At 38.6% G+C, this 6,676-nt stretch overlaps 1 non-coding gene across 1 annotated transcript; it reads right to left on the bottom strand.

The window, feature by feature from the left end:
• Window positions 1–592: 592 nt before the first annotated feature.
• Window positions 593–699, bottom strand: LOC141722105 (small nucleolar RNA R71). The gene has a single exon (XR_012575136.1). It is a non-coding gene; the product is annotated as a small nucleolar RNA R71 (small nucleolar RNA).
• Window positions 700–6,676: the final 5,977 nt, after the last annotated feature.

The raw sequence follows: 6,676 nt of genomic DNA, 5'->3' as shown, positions 1-6,676 counted from the left end.
TGTGGGAATGAATCTGATTTATATCTTATACTTGCATGTATTTTAGCGCGTGTTTTCGCCCTAACAAGTTTTTGGCGCCGCTGTCGGGGGCTCGGTGTTAATTTTTAGTTTATGTGCTTGTCATCAGTGGTCGTTAAAGTTCACTGACTCGGATTCTTTTACTTTCACGGTTTATTTGTTTTTGTTTCAGGTACTCATTACAATGGGAGATCCAGCAGCACGAACGAGAGCCTTAATGGATTTTTCTCAACCCAAGATCAATGACATTCAATCTAGCATTGTCAGGCCAGCTATAACAGCTAATAAATTTGAGATCAAGCCTGGCATAATTCAATGGGTGCAGAATTCAATCCAGTTTGGGGGTTCTTCAATGAAAGATCCCAATATTCACATTAGGGATTTCATTGAGATCTGTGACACCTTCAAGTTCAACGGTATTTCTGAAGATGCTGTAAAGCTAAGACTGTTCCCATTCTCTCTGAGGGACAAGGCTAAGAGCTGGTTACACTCTCTACCAGCTGGTTCGATTACTACTTGGGAAGATCTTGCTCAGAAGTTTCTTACTAAATTCTTCCCTATGGCGAAGACAGCTGCAATCAGGAATGCTCTTACTCAATTTGCGAAGCAATCAGGAGAATATTTATATGAAGCTTGGGAGCTCTACAAGGAGATGCTTAGGAAGTGTCCTCATTATGGAATGCCTGACTGGATGATCATCAATTGTTTTTACAATGGGTTGGGAGCACAGTCCAGACCCATGCTCGATGCAGCAGCAGGTGGAGCATTATGGCAAAGAGCTATGAGGAAGCTTATGATCTAATTGAACTGATAGCTGCTAATAAATATTAGTATCCAACCCAGAGATGTCCACATGGCAAGGTAGCAGGAGTTCTTGAAGTGGATACAGCTACGGCTATCACTGCTCAACTAAAGGCGTTGTCTATGAAGATCGATTCTCCGGCTAACTTGGGTGTTAATCAGATAACCAGTGTTTGTGAGCTATGTGCAGGTTCGCATGCGATGGAGCAATGCGCTATATCTAGTGACTCAGCTCAGTTTGTGAGCAACTTTCAGAGATCGCAGCAACCAGTTCCAGAACTTATCATCCTGACAACTGAAATCATCCTAACTTCAGCTGGAGCAACAATCAGAATGCAATGCAACAGCCGTTCCAGCAGTTTGGAAATAAGCTATTCAACCCTCCTGGTTTTCAGCAACAATTTGCACCAAGATAACAACTCCAACTTCAACAACAAACTCATGATGCAGGTCTATCTTCGAATGAAAAATCTGAATTGGAGGAGTTGAGGCTTATGTGCAAAAACCAGGCTCTTATATGACAAAGCCAGGCTGTTTCTATCAAGACTCTGGAGAACCAAATAGGGCAAATTGCTAATGCCTTATTGAATCGACCACCGAGAACACTTCCTAGTGATACAGAAACAAATCCAGGCAAGAGGGAAGTTGAAGAACAGGTGAACGCCATCACCTTGAGGTCTGGAAAGGTCGCAAGCCCCCAAATTCAGCAAGACGAAGAGCCTGAAAAATCTCAAGTTTCAGAAAATGCAGTTGTGACTGAAGAAGAAGTACAGAATGAAGCAGAGGTGGAACCATGGAAGACTACTGTGGAATACACTCCTTCTGAGGGTAATACAGGGGAGAAACAGATCTATCCTCCACCTCCTTTTCCTAAGAGGCTACAGAAGAAAAAGCTGGATAAGCAGTTTGAGAAGTTTTTGGAGGTGTTCAAGAAACTTCATATCAACATACCTTTTACTGAAGCTCTTAAACAGATGCCTAGCTATGTGAGGTTTATGAAAGGTATTCTCTCTCGGAAAGTGAAGCTCGATGACTTAGAGACCGTTGCTCTCACGGAGGAATGCAGTGTTGTGCTGCAACAGAAGTTGCCTCCGAAGCTTAAAGATCCTGGAAGCTTCACTATTCCTTGCACCATCGGAAACTTATCGTTCGACAAGTGTTTATGTGATTTAGGAGCTAGCATCAATCTGATTCCCTTATCTATCTTCAAGAAGCTTGGTCTTCCTGATCCGAAACCAACATACATGTCATTGCAACTAGCTGACCGTTCCATCACTTATCCACGAGGTATAGTGGAGGATGTCTTGGTCAAGGTGAATAAACTCTTCTTCCCTGCTGACTTTGTAATTCTTGATTTCGAGGAAGATAAGATGATTCCCATTATTTTGGGAAGACCATTCTTGGCTACAGGCCGAACTATGATCGATGTGCAAAAATGAGAGCTTTCGATGAAGGTTCACGATCAAAAGGTCACTTTTAATGTGTTCAAGGAAATAAAGTTACCCACAGCTAAAGAGGAGTGCTTTAAAGTAGAGCAAATGCAGGTTTTGAATGCACCTCCGTGGAAGTGGAAGTTGGATTTGCCATTCGATTCTCTTGGGTTAGCAGAGCTGAATATTTCTCAGGAGCGTTTTGAACCATTTATTCAAGAAGCCCCCACACTTGAGCTCAACCGAAAGCCAGATCACTTGAGTTATTCATTCTTAGGTGCACCCCATGATAAGGGGTTGGGATATATTTTTGATGATGTAGAGAGTGGCTGGACAGATATTCTCGTGCCTACAGAGGGTTCTTCTCATGTGCAACAAGTAGTTGATAGGACTGGTGTTGGTGATGCACAGTATAGAAGATTGACTAGGCATATGGAGGCCATGCATGTCATCCACCGTTATTTTGCTGAAGATTTGACTTACGCTTTCGGTACTGTTGTCTGAGACACTGGTGGCGAGGTTGATTGGCCACCTGATCCTCCACCCGACGAGGGTGACTCTCCCGCTAATTAGGTATGCCTGAAATCCTTATTATTACCTTCAATGAGGACATTGAAAATTTTAAGTTTGGGGGTGATAATGTAAGGATTAGTAGTGTGTGTGTCCATATAGATTCATATAGATTTATATTGCATGTTTAGTTGTAGTTCATTCATATTTTTGCATGATTGTTCACATAGGACATATTTGTTTGTTTTTATGTGATTTCATATAGTTATATTTGCATGCATATTTAGCATGATCCCTTAAGATGAACTATGATATTTGATAAGTTAATGTTGATTTGAGTGTGGTGATGATGAATAGAGGGATGTTTAAGTCCTAATGAATTGATTTGCATGCCAGAAACAAATATTTTCACAAACTCTTATAGGGTTGCTTTTGATCTAGATCATGATCATACTTGTTTGTTGTTGAGATTTAATCACTTGGTTATATTTAGAATTTATGATATTCTCGTAATGATGTAAAAACACTAATTTTTTTTATCTGGAGAAAAACTTGGATTTCATTGCTAGTTGTTGTAAGACTAGGCGTCAAATGGCTAGTAGCCAGCTCATATTTTTATGAATAGTCTAGGGTTGAATGAGATGGAGCGAAACGCACTCATTCAGAAATTGTTAAAAAAAAAGAAAAAAGAGAAAAGAAAAAAGAAAAAAGAAAAAAAAAGTATGTGTTTATGCATAATTGATCAAGAGTGAGCTCTTTAATACTCGAGTTATTAAGTTCTAGGGGACTTTGTGCCTAGTGACCTAAGGCTTTTATAGTCTGGGATCCGCTAACCTAACGCTCGCTACATGGGTATTATTGCATAAGTCTTTTGGGACCTCATTCATTGCACGGTCAAATAAGCATCTTTGTTATGTGTTCAATAATAGTGTTAATCCTTGTATAACTCTAGTAAGAAGGAGGTGTTGTGAGTCATAATGTGTTTATTGTCTATTCTGTTTATAAACTTTTGATTGTTTCGATGATAGATAAGTTATGGTTATTGATCTAGTATCGAGAGATATCTGTTAAGCATTCCACACACGCACGTTTATGGTTTGTGAGTTGGTTTGTGGGATTTATTCGAGCTCTATATAAAGTCATTGCATTCTTAGAGGCATTGGCTTATTCATTTGGTTATGGTTATTCTGAGGGGATCGATTGCATTATCATTTATTTGCATTCACGTAGTTGCATTCATGCATTAGGTTTGTTTTGTAGTTTTGAGTCTGTTTATGCTTGAGGACAAGCATCGATTCAAGTTTGGGGCTGTGATAAGTGGATTTTATATCCACTTGAAACGCTTTATTACAAGCTTAAATTGGTGTTTTGGACTCAAGTTGTTGGTATTTTGATGTTTTTTTGTGTTATTGTATTTCAGGTATCAGTTAAATGAAGAAAAGAGCTTTTAAAGGAAATAGGATAAAAAGTGATCATATTTGGAAGCCAAAGCCACTGTCAAGTTGTAGAAAATCTCGTTAGCTTCGTGTGGGCAGTTGAATCGCCTAATTCTGACGAGTAGAACTCAAGTTATGGCCAAAACAAAATTCATCAGAAATTTTTCCAGACAGGCTCCAGGTGCCCGTCCAGAGAGCTGAGCGGCCGCTCGGGAGCTGAGGCGCCCGCCCAGAGAGCTGAGCGGCCGCCCGAGGCGCGTCTGGTCGCTGATTTCGCTGAAAAGGCCTTTTTTGAGTGGAATTTGACGATTTTAAGGGTCCAGAACCACTAGGGGCGTATATATACTTAAAAAAAACGGTTTTCATCATCCGAGAAGATTGGGATACCAAGGAGAAGACCTAGAAGCACAGAACAACTCCGAAAAAGAAGATCTTGTTTTCAACTTGTGATTCTTTGAATTAGTTATAACTTTGGATGCTCGTTTTCGTTCTTGTTGAACCTAGATCTCTTTTATTTGTACTTTAATCATTATTCAGTTTATTAAGACCTTGGTTTATACCATGCTTTCATTGGAACCCATTGTGACGATGAGTTCAATTATGGGCTAATCGTTATCGTGGGATTCTAGCGGATTTACTTATGGATTTTAATAGTTAATTATTTTGATATCTTGGTGTGTGATGATTGTATGATATCCTAATATTGGTTGTGCTTATTCGTCTTATGTGCGTAGTTAGCATATAAGATAGCTTGTTAATCTCTATTGAAGTGACAGTGAATATAGAGGTTTAGAACTTGCCATGCTAGCATAGGTTCATGTATGTGTATGCATGATTCGTAGGTAACTCTAACCGTTTTACTTGCCCTATGTAATCAAGATAGATAACTTGTGCTTAAACCGTTATGTTGTCAAATTCTATAGACATAGAGGGTCTCAATATAATTGGTGCCTATTCAGCTTCTATCTCTTTTGTGGATGTCTGGTAGAATGGTACTCGTGCAACGAAAGTTGGCGTTTATCAGTTTCGTGTTATCTGATTAGTGTCATCACCACCACATGCTAGGGTTAAGAACAAAAAGGCTATTGAATGAAGTATTTAATGAAGTTAGAATCCCATGTTTGTCATATATAGTAATTCAACCTCAATTCTCTTAGTTAATGTTATTTAGTATAATCTCTTAGTTTAATAAAAACCCAATTTGTTAGTTGTCTTAGCATTGAGCGATAACCATACATTATTGCATAGGTGCATAAATTGAACTTAACCTAAACCGGTCTCTGTGGGAACGAATCTGATTTATATCTTATACTACTTGCGAACGCGTATACTTGCGTATATTTTAGCGCGTGTTTTCGCACTAACATCAAGTTGCAAGGAATGCAATCAAACTTCACAGAATGAGTAGGGATCATTTGCATCTGCTTCATTATATTTGCAGGCTCCTTCAACTGGCTTGCTAACAACCTTTTTACAAAGGTGAGTTAGATGATTCACAGAGCCACATTTCTCACATTTCTTTCTTCGAGCATCTGTAACATAAGAAAAATTGTTGCTTTTGTTTATCCCAATTTTCCCATTTCTATTTTTCTTCTTCTTTCACGCATCTTCAGTTTTGGTTTTCTTGACAGGTGTCTTTGAGCCTTGGTTGTCTATGAGCTTCTCTTCAGCTTTGGAAGATTGAGTTGCTTCTGCATTTTTCTTCTCACAATCTTCATCAGTAATTTCTTGCTTGATAATCAACTCTTCTTCACTGAAGTTAATTTCACATGCCTTGAACATTGGTGAAACAACCTTTTTCAGCATTGCTGGAACATTTTCATTTTCAGTTGCTTTTAAATTGTCACCTATAACTTTCTTCTTGTTGTTCAAGGCATCATAGTTAAGACCAATAGCAATATTAGTGTAACACCCTCAGATCTGGGGTCGGGGATCCGGGTCGTCACGGTCTTTCTTTCCATAAATATCACTTAACTTAATTAAAAATAAATAACCTCATGATGTGACCCCACAATAACACACAGCACAACACGTTATAGTCTCAGAGATGAAATTGAAATAAGTACAAGTCCTTGAATCCACAATTTAAAAGTTATTACAACCCAAAATGATTACTTAATAAGTTTACAATTAATTGCCATTATCTGGCACAAGTTATAATTATACATAATTGATTCCCAAAAGTAGAGTGCCTGGTCTACAGATAGATCTACCTCTGCAGCTATAACAGCTATGATATCAACGGGAAGACGTGGGACGTTTCCCACGCTCTTGTGATGGGTCTACTGGAGTCTGGCCATCTTTCCTAACTGTTGTTGTGTGATGAAGAAATGAAGCAAATGTGAGCATTACAGCTTGCAAGATAATATATAGTGTAATCCATAATGTAAGTATCTAAATAGATAACTTACTGGAAATCTTTATAGGGAGATAAAGTTACCAAATACTTTACTATACTTATACCATTTTAGAAAACTACTT

The sequence above is a fragment of the Apium graveolens genome, chromosome 4 (assembly GCF_009905375.1).
Source record: "Apium graveolens cultivar Ventura chromosome 4, ASM990537v1, whole genome shotgun sequence".
NCBI classification, from domain to species: domain Eukaryota; kingdom Viridiplantae; phylum Streptophyta; class Magnoliopsida; order Apiales; family Apiaceae; genus Apium; species Apium graveolens.
The sequence above is the reverse complement of the archived record's forward strand: the minus strand, read 5'-3'. Positions and strand labels throughout refer to the sequence as shown.